We start from the raw sequence: 22,214 nt of genomic DNA, 5'->3' as shown, positions 1-22,214 counted from the left end.
TGAACATACTGTACAGAGGGGTTACAATTACATGGGCAAGATAATGCATACATGTCTTATCAAGCATTGCAGCATCCTCCTTTGCTTACCCTTCACATCCCTTCCCAGCCTGCCCCCCCTCATCCCCCCAACCCAATCCTCGCCCCCCCCCCGCACCAACGTTGTAAAGTTCGTTTTCGACATGAAAACTTGTACTTCTCATTTTTGCAACAGGTCCACCTTTATCCTTAAACGACCAGTTTTTCCCCATCTCCTCCACAAATTATACCAGCATGAAATAGAGTGAAAACAGGGGTTATATTGGGGGGAGGGACATACAAAGCAACAAAGAATTAATCTTATAAATGCGTTAGAAACAAACGCATGAAAGAAAAAAACGTTAAAATACATATTTAAGGGTTCATTTTCCTAACATCACATTATCTGACATTTTCTGCTTGACTCATACATATACTAGATATTGCAAATAAGGGAAACCATGGGACCTATGTTTCTTTGGGCTTAGCTTACTTCACGTAATATATTTTTTTCCAAGCCTTTCCATTTCCTAACAAATGGGGAAATGTCATTCATTTTGATGGAGGCATAGAATTCCATTGTGCATATATACCACATTTTCTTGATCCATTCATCCATTCTAACTGGAGTGAGGTGGTATCTCAATGTTGTTTTGATTTGCACTTCTTTTATGGCTAGAGAGGTTGAGCATTTCTTCATGTGTCTATTGGCCATCCTTCTTTCTTCTTCAGAGAAGTTTCTCTTGAAGTCTTTCGCCCACTTATTTAGTGGGCAGTTGTTTCTTTGAGGATTTGTTTTTGAGGGATTTAATTTTTTTGAGTTCCAAGTATATTATAGATACGAGATCCTTGTCCATTGTATGGCTAGTGAAGATCTTCTCCCAATCCGTGGGCTATCTATTGATCTTACTAGCTATGTCCTTTGCCATGCAGAAGCTCTGAAACTTCATGCAATCCCATTTGTCCAACCTTTCTTTGATTTGTTTTGTTTCCGGGTCTCTATTAAGAAAATTTCGCCCTGCGCCAAGGAGACCTAGGGCTTCTCCTATTCCATCCTGTAATGTTTTCAGTGTCAGCTTTGACTCCGAGGTCTTTGATCCATTTGGAGTTGCCGCTGGTGCAGGTTGATCTATAAGGATCTAGCTTTATTTTTCTACAAGTAGTTAACCAATTTTGCCAGCACCATTTAATGGAGAGGCTGTCTTTCTTCCATTCTATTTTTTTAGTTCCCTTATCGATGATTAGATGGCTATAGGTCTGTAATTTCATTTCTGGGTTTTCAATTCTATCCCATTGGTCCTGAGGTCTGTTCTTATGCCAGTACCAAGCGGTTTTGATTACTATGGTTTTATAGTAGAGTTTGAAATTTGGTACTGATATTCCTCCAGCAGTGTTCTTTCCGTTGAGGAGCCTTTTTGCTATTTGGGCTCTTTTATTGTTCCATATGAATTTTTGGATTGCCTCTTCTATTTCCTTGAAGAATGAGGTTGGAATTTTGATAGGTATCGTGTTGAATTTGTAGATAGCCTTGGGAAGTATTGCCATTTTCAAGATGTTAATCTTTCCAATCCAGGAGCATGGGAAGTTTTGCCATTTTCTAAGTTCTGTTTTGATTTCCTTTTTCAAGATGTTAAAGTTTTCATCGTAGAGGCCCTTCACTTCTTTGGTTAAGTTAATTCCTAAGTATTTTATTTTTTGTGGGGCTATTACAAATGGAGTTGCTTTAGGATCACATTTCTAACAGTGTACACTCAACATATGTAATGTGCATGTTCATCTATCTTTATATGAATTCTTGAGTTAAAAATCTAGGCTACAGCTTAGCCTTTACACTCACAAAATGTTTGTAATTTAAAAGTTGATACTACTGGAGAAATAAAACCTAAGAATGTAAAGGAGTCTGGGAAGTTCAATTTGCATCCAGCCTGGGCAGAACAGTCTTTGAGAAACAATATATAATTAACCAGCCAAAAGCTGGATTGGAAAAATGGCTCAAGTATTGGAATACCAGTCATTCGCAAAATTGCTGAATAAGATTTTGAGGCTTTTGCATACATACATGCAATCATACAAATATATACAGAGGCACTTATATGTGCAAAAATACACATATGAAGCAACTCTCAGAATATGTGGAAAAGTTAGAAAACAATAGAAAATATGTTCAGAGTAAGACTAGAATCAAGTGATAATTGTTAATTTTAGAAATTCCTCAAGTGAACTTTCTTCAAAAAAGTTTGACTATTACATAGATAGGGTCCAAAGATAATAAGAGAGTCAAGTAATCATTATTAAAGGGATTGGATCCATGGAGGAATGAATCAGAGTCTCCTGCAGGTACATCTGATAATGTTCATATCCTGTGTCAAATGTTAAAACATCTTTGAAAAGAGTAAATGAACACTCTGAGCACTGCAGTGGATAATATTACTGAGAAGTTTAGAATTGCTAGTCTGTATCTAGATTAAATAAACAAGAAACTATGGCAGGGCAATGTAATATAAGCCTAGAATTCTAGCACTCAGACTAAGATAGGAGATTAGATAGTGGAATTACACAGTGATACCTTCGCTGGACCAGGTAGTATAATTTTGTCTTAATAAAATAAACCAAACAAGAAAGGAATACAAAGTTGGACATTTGGGCTAATTTTGTCATTATGTTTTGAGAAGTCAAGTTTCCTATTGAAATGCAACTCATATATAATTCTCAGTTGTGTTTTAAATGCTCTCTTCATTACAGAACATTCTTAGATGCAAAATGGTTCGTGATTCCCATCCAAAATTTGAAAAAGTAAGTAATCATCACTCTGTTAGATTCCAAGGAAAGGATGAAGGATTACAAAAACTTAAGCCTGGAGAAATAGCAAAGTTAATCGAATGAAGGACTATGTAGATCTTGCTAAATTAGAGTTTAGATTTAAAATGAATATTTTGGTTTTGATTGTAATTTCATATTCTATAGGATACTTACAAAATTCTTTTTAAGTAGAGTGTTAAATTGACAAATTTACAAATGTTTCTTGCATTCTACTTGCCTAGAATATTCTTTCATGAGAGTTATAATTAGAACTCAGTTAATAGATACTTCCAACACTTCATGTATAAAATGATAATGTGAATAATGTAGACAGAGTTGCCAACAAATGGATGATATTAATTTATAAATTTAGAAAAAGGGCAATTTTTTGAAGCTTTGGTATAACATGGTATGAAGAGAATAATTGTGTGACATCTTTCTTCTACCTGTATGTAACACAGGAAGCAAATTCCTTAATTGCGTGCCTCTGTATACAGTGAGAAAAATGCTAGGTTTGGGATTTGTTTTTATTTTTGTTTTTGTTTTATTGGTTTGTCCTATGGCTTGAACTCTGGGACTGGACACTGTCTCTGAGCCTGTTTATGCTCAATGCTCGTGCCCTACCACTTCAACCTGAGCTCACTTGTGTCTGCCTTTTGCTGAAAAGTTTATTGGAGATAATAATCTAGGGATCCTTCCTGCCTGGGTGGGCTTTTGTCAACATCTACTGCATTGAGGTCCCTGGATAATGGTAATGAAATCACCAGGATATAGGGGATGCAGAGTGCAAACAGCAATTGCCACTGCATGCTGTGCTTTATTTAAGTGGTATTTAAAGACAAGCAAGCATGATCTTTGCCAAGATTTGGTCAGAAGACATTCACACAAAAATTTCAACAGATACATTTTTACTTGAACTATGAGGCAATGTCTTGGTATATTATTATCTAAACTATTTTAGAGCAAGCTCAAACCACTTCTTCAATATCAGTAAAATGCTTGACCAGCTGCTCATCTATGTTTAAGCAAGCAGAAGAGCTACTTCCTCAGCTCCCAGGAGTCTATGACATGTGTTTTGAGACAGGGAGAAAGAACATTTTCCCTCTCCAGCCCGGCATGCCAAGAGCTTTCCTAATACTCAAACACAGTCCTCAGATAATCCTGAGGCCAGAGCCTGCATCATTTTGCCCCTTTAACATAGACCCTGAGTCTTCACAATTTCCTTCTTTTTTCTTTTGTTTTAAAAGTAAAGCTTTCCACAGGGTTATCATAGACACTTGCACTGGTTTCATAAACATGAAATATAACAGTACAAGTGCAAACAAAATAATAACAATCATGTAGTGGCCATAGTTTCAGCAAACACCTGCATACGCCTGGATTCAGATGTAAAGTCTTTGCAGGCCCTTAAATATGTATTCACATCCCCAGATTCTTTAATAGGCAATAGGGCTCGTCTACAGTCCTCATTAGCATTCTCATGAGCCAACATGTGCAGCAGTTGTTGCCGTGGAGCCTCTCCCACAACAGTACGTTCCAAGGTCACTTTCAATCGTGATAAAATTTCAACATAGGGTTTACTAGGTTTTTGAATTACTTTAGTCCAAGAGCCATAATGCTCTCCTACTGGTGGAATCCTTTCCCATGCCACAATTCCTATGTCTCTTAACTGCTCATGGATCTCTTCAGGAGAGTTTACTTTTATATGAGCATCCGCTTATTGTTCTGTTCCACTTAACATGGGAAACGTTATGATCTGCAGGTGTGGATTACTGCTCTGTGCATTTTGTCTAGCCCTTTTTGTACATAACTCAGTAAACCACATTTGCCATTGTAGGTATTTAGGTGTCTTAAGCAAGGCACTACAAAGCATCTTCCAATCCATGGGAGCAAAATTATTGTAATATCGGGCAAGCCCATTAAGCAATTCCTTAACATAATGAGACTGAGGACCATACAACTGCCTTGTTAAGTTTACCAATATCATCAACAACAACACCTTCATATCTGGCTGGTTGAGCTATACCATTCATAAAGGGTGGTCGAATTACAGGATAAGAAAAAATAGGCATTTCATCATCAAACTCACTGTATTTCTTTCGGATCCAACCCTTCCAATTGTTTAATAAATGCATCATCAACATTAGACGCACCATCATTTGTAAATTGTTTACCAAAAATATCATGTACATTAAATTGTAACTGAGCAATCAATTGAGGAGCTGTAGAATTTCCAGATAAATACTGCTGTATTAAATTCTAATCATGTATAGATTTATTACATTTTACATTAGTAATGCAAAAGGTAATAAAATTCCAATCACATTTTAACAATAACTATTTTTCCACAACCAATAACTTTTTTCCTAACCATCCCACTGTCTGTTTAAGAATATTAATCTGTGTTTATAATAGAGCATAAATTTCTACCTGTGAGACCCACAATTCATATGAATTCCGGTGCCATTCTTCCACAAAGTGCTTAGTTTGTAAGGCAGTGTATAGGGCAATTCCAGACACCACAGCAACAGTGGTAATAGAAATTAAGTTTAAGATCACAGATACAAGTTGCAGAGCTTCTGCAGGGCAAATGACATAGCTAGCAAGATCAATAGAAAGCCCACGGATTGGGAGAAGATCTTTACTAGCCATACAACGGACAAGGGTCTCATATCTAAAATATACTTGGAACTCAAAAAATTAAACCCCCCAACAACAAATCCTCAAAGAAACAACTGCCCAATAAATAAGTGGGCTAAAGACTTAAAGAGAAACTTCTCTGAAGAAGAAAGAAGGATGGCCAATAGACACATGAAGAAATGTTCAACATCCCTAGCCATAAAAAAAATGCAAATCAAAACAACATTGAGATATCACCTCACTCCAGTTAGAACGGCAAAAATCAAGAACTCTAACAACAACAGATGCTGGAGGGGATGTGGACAGAAAGGAACCTTAATTCATTGTTGGTGGGAATGTAAACTTGTTCAACCACTTTGGAAAGCAGTATGGAGGTTCCTCAAAAGACTTCACATAGAGCTCCCCTATGACCCAGCAATCCCACTTTTGGGCATTTACCCTAATGTTTACAAACAAGACCACACTAAAGCTACCAGCACAACTATGTTTATTGCAGCATTATTTACCATAGCTAAGATATGGCATCAACCCAGATGCCCCTCAGTAGATGAATGGATCAAGAAAATGTGGTATATATTCACAATGGAATTCTATGCCTCCATCAGAAAGAATGACATTGCCCCATTTGTTAGGAAATGGAAAAACTTGGAAAAAAATTATATTAAGTGAAGTAAGCCAGGCCCAAAGAAACGTAGGTCCCATGGTTTCCCTTATTTGTAATATCTAGTATATGTATGAGTCAAGCGGAAAAGGTCAGATAACGTGATGTCAGGAAAATGAACCCTTAGATGTGTATTTTAATGTTTTTTTTTCTTTCATGCATGTGTTTCTAACACATTTATAAGATTATCTCTTTGTTGCTTTGTATGTCCCTCCCCCACAGTATAACCCCTGCTTTCACTATATTTGATGTCAGTATAACTTGTGGAGGAGATGGGGAAAAACCAGTTGTATAAGGATACAGGTGGACCTGTTGCAACAATAAGAAGTACAAGTTGCCATGTCCAAAACGAGCTTTACAACGTTGGTGCGGGAGGGGGGGGAAGGGGGGGGAAGGGGGAGAAGGAGAAGGATTGGGATTAGGGGGGGAGGGGGGAGGCTGGGAAGGGATGTGAAGGGTTAAACAAAGGAGGAGGCTGCAATGCCTGGTAAGAAATGTACCCATTATCCTGCCCATGTAACTGTAACTCCTCTGTACAGTATGCTCACAAATAAAATTAAATTAAATAAAAAAAAATATCACAGATACAATGGCTCCAATCATACGCTTTGTACGTTTTAGTAGTTTGGTAAAAAAAATTCAATAACACTATCCAAAGGATTTTGGGAACATTTTCTTCCTAATTTAACAGGTAGCCAAATATGAGTTCTTTGTTGTAATATCATAGTACTATCACTGTCATTAAAATTAAGAGAGGAATTAACGCAAGAATATGGAGACAATTAAAACAAGAAATAGTAGGAGAAAATGTAAAATTTCCCACTAAAAATACATAAGGCAGAGGTACACAAGCAGTTACATCATAAGATTTGTACAAAGTAAAATTATAAGTGGACGTAGAGTTCGACTTCCCTGAAAATGATCCATTTGATAGCATCACGGGTTTCAGCACCGCTCTGACCTTCCAAAGATGAGTCTGAACAGCAGTGGGTGCAGTCATGAAAGCCCATCGAGCATCTGCAATGCCTCCATCTCCCCAGGCCATCAGTTGATCTCCAGTAAGTGATTCATTAATGGTTTCCAGCATCCTAGTAACATTTGATAAATCACATCTGGTAATATTCCATTCTGAACATGTATTAATAAACTGTCCAAAAGGTCCCCAATTAATAAAACTATTGAACACTTTTCCAAATTTTCCTCTACACTCTTGGCACACAAAAGGCTGATATTTTAAATCAATATAAGTAAAATCGGGACACATAGGTAAGGATAACTTGCCATCAAAGGTGACACTTTCCCAACTACTATTAATGGACCAAGTAGTTAATCGCTGCAGCTGTGTTCTAGAATTGGAAGTGCGTTTCCCAGGTAAAACCCAATGTTGCCAATTCATAACTAAACATGGAGGAGGCCCCAGACAAACAGGCAAGGGATGAGTATAGTAAGTAAAATTTAAAAAGCTACCATCATCCTTATTGTAAAATGTCAAATTATTCCAAGGAGGAGACAAAACAGCAGGAACATTCTAGACGGCTATATCCATGTCTCCCCAAACAACAGGTTCCAATAAAGGAGGGTTAGGAACAAAGGCCCAATAAGTTAAATTAGCATTAGCATGGACAGAGTTTACAGTAAGCAGGGCACACATGGCCAAGAACAAGTTCTCAGTCGTGACAGGTTTACCATTGCATTGTAACATCTTTTGTCCTTCTCCAGTCAACTTTTTAACCTGCCCCCAGGTGGGCAGTGGGGATTTCTTTTTCCTCAACTGTGGCAGATTCCTTGCAGGACACGGGGCTGTCCTCACTGGGCCGCGTCTGTATCCATCAGGCAGGAAGCTAGTATTGTTTCCATCCTGTGTAGACAGAAAACCCTATCCTTGTCCCTTATGTAATAATGTTCCTAGTTGCTATTCTGCATCCAATGCAATCTTAATCCATAGGGGAGCATTTAAATAAAGTTTTTCTGATATTTGTTCAAAATGGCACTCAGCGCTAGTTAAAATATCTCCTTGTGGTAAGTTTAAAATATTAAGAACAAAAAGAGCTTGATGTAAAATTATTTTAGGATTTTGCATGGAAAACCACAAAATATTCATACCTTCATCCAAACTTTTCCTCCTTTTAAATTTTTTGATTTGTTGTTTTAGTGTTCAACTATGCTTCAGCAAGCAGAAGAGATACTTCCTCAGCTCCCAGGAGTCTGTGACATTTGTTTTCAGATAGGGAGAGAGAACATTTTCCCTCTCTAGCCTGGAATGCCAAGAGCTTCCCTAATACTCAAACACAGTCCTCAGATAATCCTGAGGCCAGAGCCTGCATCATTCTGCCCCTTCAACATAGACCCTTAGTCTTCACAATCTTTGAACTGTAATCTTCCAATCTTCACCTCCTGATTATCTATGATAGTTAAAAAAGTATAAATATAAATAATATTTTCAAGAATACCAGTGGAGGAAAAATGATGCAACCCTGTTTATAGTGGTGTTCTTTCCAGAACATGGAGGGCATCACATTAGCAGAGGTGCAGTGTATTTTCACAATGGACATAAGCTATTCTTGATATGAATTAAGGGAATTTTGAGGTGCACCCTACAAGTTGGAAACTGGTGGGCTAGGATGAGTTTATGGCATGAATCCTGTGATTGATGGTCATAGAAATAATAGCTTAATCTGATAAACAACTGCTTACTCTTGAAGAATTAATTATCACATGCTTCATAGTTTTATCCCATATCAGAATGTGGCTCTTTTTCTGTTCACTTCTCAGTCTGTAACACCCCATTGGAAAATGCATCTACTGCAGAATTACATAACATGCAAACAGGTATATTTTGAATCTCTCAGGTATGGAATGTTCAGAATTTGAAAATGAGTTGTTATTAGTCATAGGAATTTTGAAGAACACATACATTCTTTCCTATTAACAACTTATTTACTTTTAAAAGTTATGGGTTTCCATAGAATTAAATTGTTTTCTGTTTTATTATAACAAAGTATTATTTTATTCTATTTTCAAAATATTGGCAAGTATATTGTGAAAAAATTGTCTAGTTGGATATCCTTCAAGTTGATGACCCTCTGATAAAGAAGAGGTAATTAATTCAAATTAGATGCCAAATAATACTGATTTTTAAGTTACTACATAAAGAATAATATTTACTCTACCAAAACAGTGAAATTTTATTTCATCAGCTTATTTTTTAAATTTAATTTTAATGTGAAAGTGATGTGCACTGTGGTTATAGTCATTGTAAGGTAGTGAATACATAACTTTTCAAACTTGTTATCCCCTCTCTCATTTTTCTCAGTTTTTCCTTCACCCTAATACCCCTCCCAAGTTGTAATGTACATTTCCAACTTATTGTCTTGTGAGAAATGCTATTGCATTGGTTTGCTGTTTGTCCTTTGTCTCGCCATTTTTTTTTGTTCCTGTTCCCTTCCCTAATTAAGGTAAATGTATACACAATACACAGGGTACCAAAATCAAACACAGCAGGGGATAAACCATAGGGGAACATCTCAAAGAAAATAGAGATCACATAGTACATCAAAAAAAGCAACCGCAAATAAATATCTGTTTCCATATCTTGGAGTTCATTTTGCTCAGCATCAGTTTATATGGTCAAATATATGCATAACAAAGCCCCTGGAAAATAGTAGTTTCATGGACACTATATCATGAAAACAACATGTCAACTGTTTTTGATGGTAAAGGTGGGATTAAGATTGGTGAATTCACGATTTTGATAAAGGAATTTCAAAAGATTTAAAAATTTATGACAGGTAAATTTTAATTGTTCAAACTTTTTAACAACTTAGCATATTAAGAAAATTTAACATTGTCTGGGAAAATAGGCTTTCATGCAAAGAAATCCATGGAGACTTAGCTGAGAGGGAGCAATGTGGGTGAATATGGCTCATTTTCACACTAAACAAACAAACCTCACAAACCTTGCTGTAAATCCTGTAGGTTCCCTTGAGAATTGTCCTTACCCAGGGAATATACTCTCACTGTGTAAAACAAAGATGTAGTGGAATTTAAATTCAAAATTCTTTTTAAAAAAGACATCCAAATTTGTGAATTGACATTTAATAACCAAACAGTAATTCTCTGAAAAAGAAGGAAATATAATTCAAAATCACTTGACTTTATTAAAAGTAAGAGAAAAGAGTAATGAAGAGAGATGAGAGAAACCATAGAGGACTGTTTTCTCTCCGGTGGTGTAATGGTTTCTTGATCTTGATTCTTCCATTCTATCTTCATAAGCTATGAAGTCACAGCTCAGGACTGGAGTAACCAGTTTAGACAAAGAATACTCACAGAATGGGGGCTGGGAAAGTGGCTCAGTGGTAGAACGCTTGCCTTGCATGCTTGAGGCCCTGGGTTCAATTCCTGAGCATCACATAAGCAAAAAAAAAAAAAAAGCCGGAAGTGGAGCTGTGGCTCAAGTGGTAGAGCGCTAGCCTTGACCAGAAGAGCTAAGGGACAATGCCCAGGCCCAGAGTTCAGGCCCCATGACCGGACCAAAAAAAAAAAAAAAACACAGAAGAAAATATTAGCAGTAGATGTAGGTGATTTATAACCTTAGACAATCTATTTAAATCTCTTCAAAATTCTCCCCTACCCTAAACTGCCCTCTTTGAACAGCTTTGTTTACTTTTCCCAAGACTGCCCTCCATTAACTGTTTAAAATTTTGTGAGGTCATATACATACTTTCTAGAGATTGCTGTTTGTTTGTAATTTTTGTGTGTTTTTGTTTGTAGTTGTGTTTTTAACTGAATTTCAAAAGGTTGTGCAAGTGTGTTACAATTAAATATGTCCATCTAATTGTCCAATGCTCTTGGATCAGAGTCACTCCTATCATTGTCAACCAACCCTTTCTCCATGATTTATTTCAGATTTACCACTTCCTTTATTACATGTGTACATTGAGTATTCTAGCTGTACTTGCCCCTTGTTCCATTTTTCATTCATTCTATGTCTTTACTATTATTCTTTTCTGGTTTCAACTTCCTGATATTCATTCTATTAAACTGTCTGTTAATACTTTGAAAGGTTTATATACATTTCATGGAGTTTCAATCCTACATATACTTAAACTGATGTCAGCATATACTTCCATAATTCATTCATCTGTAATTACAATTTGCAAGACTGGAGACGTGAAGCATCTAAACATGATTTTATTCTCATCTTTTTGGAAGATTAATCTTTAGTCAACAAGAAAGTTTAAAAATCTCTTAGAATTTATAGCTAACTACCAGTTTTTATAAATGGCTTTGTGCAATGGTGTGTGATTATTTTATTTTACATAGGATATTTTCTACTACCTATAAGTTTTGGAAAAAGAAGAAAACTAAAATTTACTAGTATAGAGGAATATGATAGAAATAGAAGATAGATTTTAGGTTTGTCACATCTCTGATCAGTACCCATATTCAAGACTTAAAGTCATATTTATTACTATGTTAGACAGATAGGGAAAATATATGGTAAGGCAACACATGATAAGGCAACTATTAGTGACTTTTTAAAATGTACCTTCTTATGTGATGAAATTTACTTTATTAGCTAATATTTGGGTTTGAATTATGGGAGGCTGATCTATTTAACACATTTCTGGAAGGCACCTACTGAACAACGCAAATGGTCGGAGATACTATTTCTACACTTTAATTAATGATTGAACTTATTTTGCATTAGTGCTGGGTAAATAAATCAACTCTATTGTAACTTGATTCCTACACTTGAAAAACTTTTAATGTCACTATCATCTACTTGTCAAGTGTTATTTTGGTGAATATGATTCTAGAAAGTTTATTTGAAAAGGAATATACTTGAAGGAGATTAAATGTAGGTTATCATTGGTTTGAGAATGACAACATTTTTATACTACAGAACCAAGTTTTACTGAAGTACCAGTGTTTTGAAGCACTAGGGTCTTCTCAATTAGTTTTTTTAAATTATATTTGACATCTAAGTCAAGTTTTCCTAGCTTTGGTAGAACAATTATGGATCTATCATTCCAGGAAATTTTTTGGCCTACTTATGCTGGACTGAAATCTTTCATTTATCATTAGCAGAGAGGTATTAAAAATAATCTTGTGACATTTGTGATTTTGTTTACTAATATGGGCTTGTCATCTCTAAATTGAAAGTTTGAACTACAGTACTTTCACTCATATTTTGTGATCTCCTCTTTCATTTGAAGTTGCCTTAAATTTCACAATTGCTTGCTGCTAATTACTGCAAGGAATTGGGGCCCTGAAATATTCTAGGAAATGAAAAATTGAGATGGGTCTTCAATTACATTCTGTTAGCATTTTGGATGGGCCAAGGTTAGAAGACTTGCCATTGTTATCTGATGATGCAGATAACCTGGGACCTGGTATCCTCGGACCCGTGGGTAGAAGAATAATAGCTTTTAGGCATAATATGGAGAAAAACACTTTGGGACCAGCGAGTTAATACAATAAACACAGCAGCAGTGTAAAATCTCTTCTAGATTAGAGGAAAACAATACTGATTTTTTTTTTTTTTTTTTTTTTACTATGTGAATTCAGAAGACCAAGAACACTTAGAAGGTATCACAAGTTTATACCAAAGACATTGCATTGATACTTTTTATATTCGAATATCTATTCTAAACCTAATTATTTATGTTCCACTATTTATGGGAATAAATTTCAATTTATTTGTCAAATTATAAATTAATTCTAGTAAGATTTACTGTGTGAAATTTAAGATCAGCACATATAAATATAAAATATATAAGTATATATAATATAAGAAATTGTTATGCATTGTTCTGTTGTGGTTAGGGTATCAAAGGCAAACCTGTTTTAAAGTATTATTCCATTATCTCTACCTCAGTTTTTGGTAGAGTTAGACCTAAAGCTTTACCATTTGTAAATGTAAAGCCTGGAGGCAAGAAGAAACACTTTGATTTAAACATTACCAATTTAAGGCCTAATATCGAGGAGAAATATATAGACTTCTCCAGGAGCTATGAAAATATTTGGTGATGGAAAGTCAGTAGTGTAAGTTCCTGCCTGGTTGTATGGTAGACAGGCCAGGATATTAAGTAAACATGCATATGAACAACATTTTCACCTCCTTGGCTTTAGCTACTTTTGAAATAATAGGTAAAATAAATATTATATATATATATATATATATATATATATATATATATATATATATATATATATATTGTTGTTTGGGTCCAGTCATGGGGCCTGAACTCTGGGCCTGGGCCCTGTCCCTCAGCTCTTCAGCTCAAGGCTAGTGCTCTACCACTTGAGCCACAGCACCACTTCCGGCTTTTTTCTTTTTCCTTATGTGGTGCTGAGGAATCAAACCCAGGACTTCAGGCATGCAAGGGATGCACTCTACCACTGAGCCAACGTCCCAGCCCAAACAATTATATTTTGATAAAATACCTTCTATTCTGAACAGTTCGGTCTGAAGTGTTCATCTCTCTATGATCCCTTGTAACTAAGATTAGTTTTGTTCCAGTAAGACAATCTATGCTGTCAGTGTAAGATATCGTGGTTGGTCTGTTCCTACATGGAAGAAGGGTAAGGGTCAGGAAGACATTTGTGCCACAGAGACCTCATTTAGGAAATTTTAAGCTGCAGAAGTTTAGAAGTGGATCTTAACCAAGGCTTACTTTGAATCCATTAGCTCCACAAAGATAACTCAGTTGATAAATAAGTACTTGAAAAGCCATCACCTTTGGACTTAGCTGTAAAAGCTTCAAAATATGATCAAATTTAAAATGAAAATGACAAAATAGTTATTGACAAAAAATTGCAAATGTGAGTAATCGACCAAACAATATAATTTTTTTCCACTATAGACAGAAATTTAGAGAAATAAGATCAATAGCATTTTTAGGAACAATAAGGGTTCCTTGTTACAAATAGGCAACCATGAATATGTGCCTGTATAAAGATTGCATCAATAACTACTTAAATTTAGAGGATACTACATGCTTCAGCAGGAGGTCTACCCAAATTACAACAATACAGAGATTAAAATGGTACTTGCACAAGGATGGTATGAGAATTTGTGAAGTATTCCATATTTTTCATTCTTCAAATGCAAGAAATGAAAAACAGTTGTTAAAAAGTTGATTACAAAAATACAAGTGTAACAATACATGTAATTCATAGAATTAAAGGTTAGTTTGACATCAGTGTATTAAATCTTCACCTTAGAAAGGCCCTTACATAGCATAACCTTTATAAAACTTGAAATTAGATAACATTGTCATTTTATCCCAAAGAAATAAAATTTAAACCATGCTCATAGGGGCTTCTGGGAAGATGGTGGAGGAGAAGCTGAAGGCTAAACAAGCTCTCGCATAGAAAGCAGTTTTAGAGTTCCAGTGAACAGTCCTAAGCCAGAGAATCACACCAAGTGTGCCATCACAGTACACAGAGTTAGGCCAGAGAGGGAAAATCCAGGCAAGGAGACAGATCTGAGCATTTGCCAGCAGCTTCGGCAGCAGCGGTGGCCATAGTTGCCATCCTGTAACACAGAGAGTCCAGGACAAAGGAGCCACATGCAGTTGGTGAGCAGATTCTACTCAACACCAGCAAGAACTGACAAGGAGCAGACATCTTCATCCTGCGGTTCACAGACCAGAGACGACCCAGGAACCAAGACTCGGTGAAAGTAGAAGCCTAACATCCTCACTCCTTCTCAGGGAGCAGAGGAGAGAAGGCCACCCCTCCCCCCCACAACCGGACATCTCCATCTTGGATACTGAAAAAGCTCAGTGGAGCTGCTAGCTCCAACTAAGGCTTTGGAAGAAAACTAGAGTCATTTAGCAGGTCACAAGAACCTAAATTGACCTGCCAGACTCAGCTTCAACCCGGAAATGTCACCCAGCTCAGGCGCAAGCCCCAGGAATGGCTTTCTTCACTGGGTAATCAGAGCCAGAGGCTGCCCCTCCCTTAAGCAGCCTTGACAATCAATTGAAATTCAGTAAACATAAACCCAGAGAGTGGCTCCAGCCTGGGCTCGTGAGTTTCTAACAAGCTAGCCCTCAGGAAAAGCTAATGTTTGCTGAAAAGCCTCAACTCTACCCAGAACCTAGCCTCATCACAGCATCTCCAAACGAGGAAAAAGCCATCTCCCTCTTTGTGATAATCAAAGCAGATCCCCCTCCGATTAAAGTAACCTGAGAGGAGGATCACAAAATCCTGGGTAAAGCAGAGCATTTTTTGGCCTGTTCAAACTGACTTAAGAAACCAACCAAGCCACAGGAAAATCAAACACCACAAGCAGATCAGAGACTCCAAGAGGCTGGTTACAGACACAAGGGAGATACAGGATTTTTCCCACCACTCCCAAAAAAATCAAAATATTTTTTCTTTTTTTTGTACATTTTATAAAAAAAATTTTCTAAAACTTTTTTTTAATTTTTAATTTTTACCTTTTTTGAAAATAAATGTTTCCTAGTAACTTTTTTTCCCTCTTATACTTCTTATTTTAGGGGTATATTTGTGTGTGCGTTTTTCTTTCTTTTTTCTTCTTGAAATTTTTTTTTTGTTTTTTGTTTTGCTCTATTGAACTTCTGATCTTTTTTTCTTTCTTTCTTATCCTTTTCACCTTTTCTTCTCTTTCATTCTTTTTTATGTGACTTAATTGTTTTTCTACACATCCTCAGATATACCCATAGTCGATTATTAGACCTTCTCCTCCATTGTGTACACACTTAATCCACAAATTTATTACTCAGTTCAAAACCTCTTAGACTTAAATTCCTTGATAGCAGTACTACCTCTTTATACCTATATAATATTTTAGGTATTTTTATTTTTAAGTTTTTCACATCTCCTTTATATCCCTCCTCTTCCGCATTATATGCATGTTCTTCTCTCAATATTACGTTTTCGTATCTACATAATATTTTAATTTTTACTTTTCTATTTTTTCTGGTCTCTTTTTTCCCCTTTCTCTTTCTTCTTTTTTTTTTTCTCTCTCTACTTTCATCCTATTCACCTATTTCCTGTTTTGAGATTAGGACTTAGTTAATTCTCCCTGTGCCTTCCCACATCTCTCTATTCCTATTTTTTACCCACATCTCTCCCTAAACCTAATAATTTCTAGCTTGCCAAATTTGCATTTGCGGTTTGTAGCCCATTAATATATAGTTGTTTGACGTTGAATAGATGTATCCATTGAACGAGATTGTATCTGCAGACTATTGACTGTGCAAATACAGACTTTGGTTGATGCTTGCCTTAAGTTAGAGTTCTAGCACAAAACTGGTGTTTCATTCATCCCAAATGGGCAGAACAAACCTGAAAAACACAGGAAAAATGGCAAGTCCGGGTATCTCAACTCCCACTCATGGTAATCAGGAGACAGAACAGATAATGAATAATCCAGAGGAGAGAAAAGATTAATCACCTATAAAGGGAAACCAATTAGAATCACCTCAGATTTCTCAGCAGAGACAATCAAAGCACGAAGAGCCTGGAATGATGTATGCCATGCCCTAAAGACAAACAACTATCAACCAAGAATACTGTACCCAGCTAAATTCTCCTTTATAACTGAAGACCAAATAAAAACCTTCCATAGCCAAGAAAAATTGAAACAATACATCTCCACCAAACCAGCCCTACAAAAGATTCTTAAAGATGTCCTACATATAGAAAACTAACAAGACCACAATAAAGGCCAAGAAAATGCACCCAAACTGAGAATCCAAGAAGATAGGAAGAACCCAGTTTACATAGACCCCAAGAAGGTAGATAACATGGCTAGAACTCCCAAATACCTCTCAGTCCTATCTCTCAACATTAACGGACTTAATTCTCCAATTAAGTGACATAGACTGTCTAGTAGGACTAAAAAGCAAGATCCTTCTATCTATTGCCTTCAGGAGTCACATCTTGCTGGTAAACACAAAAATATATTCAATGTTAAAAGCTGGAACAAAATCTACCAAGCAAATGGCCCCCATAAACAGGCAGGAGTTGCAATCCTAATATCAGATAAAATAAACTTCCAATTAAAATTTGTGAGAAGAGATAAACAAGAGGTAAAGAAGGTCACTACATATTAATTTTAAATATCTATTCGAAAAACAATGGAGCATCCAAATTTATCCAAGAAACACTACTTTCCCTCAAATCCCACAGAGATCCAAAGACAATAATTGTTGGGGATTTTAACACACCACTCTCCCCACTAGATAGATCAAGTCGGAAAAACTCAACAGAGAAACCGCAGATCTAAACAACTGCATAGATCAAGTATATTTAACAGACATCTATCGAATATTTCTCCCAGCAGCATCAAAATACAAGTTTTTCTGAGCAGCACATGGAACATTTTCTAAAATAGACCACATTTTAGGCCACAATGCAAACTTGTCCAAATTCAGAAACATTGAAGTTATACCTTGCATTCTCTATGACTACAAGGGAATAAAATTAGAACGCAACACCAAAAGCCACCAAAGAAATTCCTGTAACACATGGAGGCTGAAGAACACACTGTTGAATAATGAGTGGGTCATGGAAGATATTAGAAAGAAAATCCAAATGTTCATGCTATTCAACAAAAATGAGCACACAAATTACCATCTCATCTGGGACACAGCAAAGGCAGTACTCAGAGGCAAATTTATACCTTTGAGCTCCTACATCAACAAATTGGAGAGATCTGAAACCAACAATTTAATGAGATATCTGAGCCTCCTTGAAAAAGAGCAGCAAGATATACCCCAATATAATAGATGGAAAGAAATAATTATTTTAATTAATTAATTAATTAAAATTAAAATTAAATCAATATTAAATGAATTAGAATTCAAAAAAACTATTGGAAAAAATAAAAAAAAAACAAAGAGTTTGTTGTTCGAAAAAATTAACAAAATTGACAGGCCCTTCACAAATCTTACCAGAAAAAGAAGAGAACACACCGAAATAAATAAACTCAGAAATGAGAATGGAAACATCACCACAGAAACAACCAAGATTCAGGACATTATAAGGGAATACTTCTCAAAACTTTATGCTAATAAGTTTGAGAACTTGGTAGAAATGGACCTTTTCCTAGCAAATATTGACATGCCAATACTAAAGCAAGATGAGTTAAACCATCTTAACAGGCTCATATCAAGCATTGAAATAGAAACAGCAATACGAGACCTCCCATATAAGAAAAGTCCAGGTCCAGATGGTTTACAGCAGAATTCTACAAGACCATTAAAAGCAGAGCTCACGGCAATACTACTCCAAACCTTCAGTGAAATTGAACGAGAAAGTTCACTACTGTACACATTCTATAAAGCCATCATAACTCTCATCCCAAAATCAGGCAGGGAATAATCAAAGAAAGAGAACTATAGACCCATTTCTTTGAGGAACATTGATGCAAAACTTCTCATCAAAATTTTGGCCAATCGTCTTCAACAATATATCCAGAAAATCATACACCACAATCAAACAGGATTCATTTCAGGGATGCAAAGCTGGGTCAATATTCCCAAATCAATTAATATAATTCATCTCATCAAGAGGAGCAAGGATAAGAACCACATGGTTATCTCAATATATGCAGAAAAAGCATTTGACAAGATACAACACCCCTTTATGTTGAAGGTTCTGGAAAAATTAGGAATTATGGAACATTCCTCAATATAATAAAGGTTATATATTACAAACCTACAGCCAGCATTATACTTACTGGTGAAAAACTAAAGCCATTTCCTCTTAACTCAGGAACAAGACAAGGATGTCCACTATCACCACTTCTCTTCAATCTAGTATTAGAATTCCTGTCCACAGCAATAAGACAAGATGCAAACAAAGGTGATACAAATAGAGAAAAAAGAAATAAAACTCCCCCTCTTTGCAGATGACATGGTCCTGTATTTAAAGAATCCCATAGACTCCACTCCCAAATAATCAAGTTGATTCAAAACTTTGGCAAAGAAGCAGGGAATAAAATTAACCCCCCAAAATCAATGGCTTTTCTGTATGCCAACAATGAGAAAAGTGTGGCTGAAATTAGGAAAACAACTCCATTTGTAATAGCCCCACAAAAAATAAAATACCTAGGAATTAACTTAACCAAAGAAGTGAAGGACCTTTATGATCAAAACTGTAAAAACTTGAAAAAGGAAATCAAAACAGAACGTAGAAAATGGGAAAAACTCCCATGCTCCTGAACTTGGAAAGATCAACATTGTGAAAATGGCAATACTTCCCAAGGCTATCTAAAATTCAACACGATACCTATCAAAATTCCAACCTCATTCTTCAAGGAAATAGAAGAGGCAATAAAAAATTCATATGGAACAATAAAAGACCCCAAATAGCAAAAACGCTCCTGAACAGAAAGAACACTGCTGGAGGAATATCAATACTAAATTTCAAACTATACTACAAAGCCATAGTAATCAAAACAGCATGGTAGTGGCACAAGAACAGACTTCAGGACCAATGGAATAGAATTGAACACCCAGAAATGAACCTACAGACCTATAGCCATCTAATCTTCTATAAGGGAGCTAAAAAAAATAGAATGGAAGAAAGACAGCCTTTTCAGTAAATAGTGCTAGCAAAATTGGTTAACTACTAGTAAAAAATTAAAGCTAGATCCTTATATATCACCCTGCACCAGAAGCAACTCCCAATGGATCAAAGACCTCGGAGACAAAGCAGACACTCTGAAAACATTACAGGATGGAATAGGAGAAACCCTAGGTCTTCTTGGCGCAGGCCGAAATTTTTTTAATAGAGACCCAGAAAGGCAACAAATCAAAGAAAGTTTGGACAAATGGGATTGCATGAAGTTGTAGAGCTTCTGCATCGAAAAGGACATAGCTAGCAAGATCAAAAGAAATCCCACAGATTGGGAGAAGATCTTCACTAGCCAAACAACGGACAAAGGTCTCATATCTAACATATACTTGGAATTCAAAAAATCAAACCACCCAACAACAAATCGTCAAAGAAACAACTGCCCAATTAATAAGTAGGCTAAAGACTTAAAGAGAAACTTCTCTGAAGAAGAAAGAAGGATGGCCAATAGACACATGAAGAAATGCTAAACCTCCCTAGCCATAAAAGAAATGCAAATCAAAACAACATTAAGATACCACCTCACCCCAGTTAGAATGGCAAAAATCACGAACTCTAAAAACAACAGATGCTGGAGGGTATGTTGGTGGGAGTCTAAACTTGTTCAACCACTTTGGAAAGTAGTATGGAAGTTCCTCAAAAGACTCCTCATTGAGCTCCCCTATGACCCAGCAATCCCACTTTTGGGCATTTACCCAAATGTTTACAAACAAGACCACACTAAAGCTACCAGCACAACTATGTTTATTGCAACATTGTTTACCATAGCTAAGATATGGAACCAACCCAGATGCCCCTCAGTAGATGAATTGATCAAGAAAAAGTTTTATATATACACAATGGAATTCTATGCCTCCATCAGAAAGAATGACATTGCCCCATTTGTTAGGAAATGGAAAGACTTGGAAAAAAATATATTAAGTGAAGTAAGCCAAGCCCAAAGAAACATTGGTCCCATGGTTTTCCTTATTTGCAATATCTAGTACATGTCTAAGTCAAGCAGAAAAGATCAGATAAGGTGATATTAGGGAAATGAACCCTAAGATATGTATTCGATTGTTTTTTTTCTTTCATGCGATTGTTTCTTAATCATTTATAAGATTATTTCTTTGTTGCTTTGTATGTCCCTCCCCCACAGTATAACCCCTGCTTTCACTGTATTTGATGTCGGTGTAATTTGTGGAGGGGAAGTTCAAAAACAAATCGTTTAAGTAAGGATACAGGTAGACCCGTTGCAACAATGAGAAGTACAAGTTGTTATTTAGAAAACGAAATTTACAACTTTGGTGGGGGGGGGAGTTGAGGATAAGAGGGGAAGGAGGGGGGAGGATGGGAAGGGATGGGACGGGGAATAAAACATGTTTTCTTTCATGTGGTTGTTTCTAACACATTTGTAAGATGATTTGTTTGTTGCTTTGTATGTCCCTACCCCACGGTCTAACCCCTGCTTTCACTGTATTTGATGTTGGGATAATTTGTGGAAGGGAAGAGAAAAAAACAAATCATTTAAATAGGGATACAGGTGGACCCTTGCAACAATGATATGTACAAGTCATTATGTTGAAAAATGAACTTTACAACTTTGGCCTGGTAGAGGGTACTCAAGGGTAGGTGGTAGGGGGAGAGTTGGTGGAGGTGAGGGTTTGAGGGTGCGAGATAGGAAGGGATGGGAAGGGGAAACAAAGGAGGAGGCAACAATTCTTAATAAGAAATGTACTCATTATCTTGCCCAAGTAATTGTAACCCCTTTGTATGGTATTTTCACAATAAAAAAAATCGTAATTTAAAAAAAAAATAAAAAATAAATATAAAATAATTAAAAAAGAAATAAAAGAATATAAGGACCTTAGGAAAAGGAACCTTAAACTTTTTCTATATGGAATGTAATCTGAAAGGACACATTTATTAATGAACATATATATTATAAAACATTGTAGACTTCAAAGTACTATATCTAGAAGACAATGAAATAGATTATGGACTTTACACAAACATAGATACCTTTTGTAGACAAGCAACAGGAATATCTTTAGTTTCTATACTATTCATTTCAACCGATAAGTTAAAATTAAAAAAAATCACAAACTCTGCAGAAATCATTATAGATGCATACAAACAACTCTTGAATATATTTTGACATCAAAGTCAGGCAATTCACGTGGAAGAATACTATAGAATCTATCAATTTTTTAATTAAGATATTGCTGTTGCTTTGATTATGAAAATATTTTGTAGGGACACAAAGGATGGACTGGCACTTTTGAAATTTAAGAAACTTAACCAAACCATTTCTACATAGGAGAACAATTTGTACAGCCATCCACAACTTCAAGGAGGTAGTGATACATACTTATCCTTTTGGTAATATCAAATGCAGTTTCTTCCAAGTTGTTCTTCAGGCCCCGTTTGATATTATGGTTCAACAGAAGGAGATACAGCATATCTTTGCTATTTCTATTTCCAGCAGCAAGATGCAA

At 36.0% G+C, this 22,214-nt stretch overlaps 1 non-coding gene across 1 annotated transcript; it reads left to right on the top strand.

The window, feature by feature from the left end:
• The first annotated feature begins 14,113 nt into the window (after positions 1 to 14,113).
• LOC122102938 lies at positions 14,114 to 14,217 on the top strand. The gene has a single exon (XR_006146642.1). It is a non-coding gene; the product is annotated as a U6 spliceosomal RNA (small nuclear RNA).
• The last annotated feature ends 7,997 nt before the right edge of the window (positions 14,218 to 22,214 follow it).

This window comes from Dipodomys spectabilis, unplaced genomic scaffold, assembly GCF_019054845.1.
Source record: "Dipodomys spectabilis isolate Male_0828 unplaced genomic scaffold, ASM1905484v1 ptg001044l, whole genome shotgun sequence".
Lineage (NCBI taxonomy): Eukaryota > Metazoa > Chordata > Mammalia > Rodentia > Heteromyidae > Dipodomys > Dipodomys spectabilis.
This window is presented reverse-complemented; position numbering and strand designations above follow the sequence as displayed.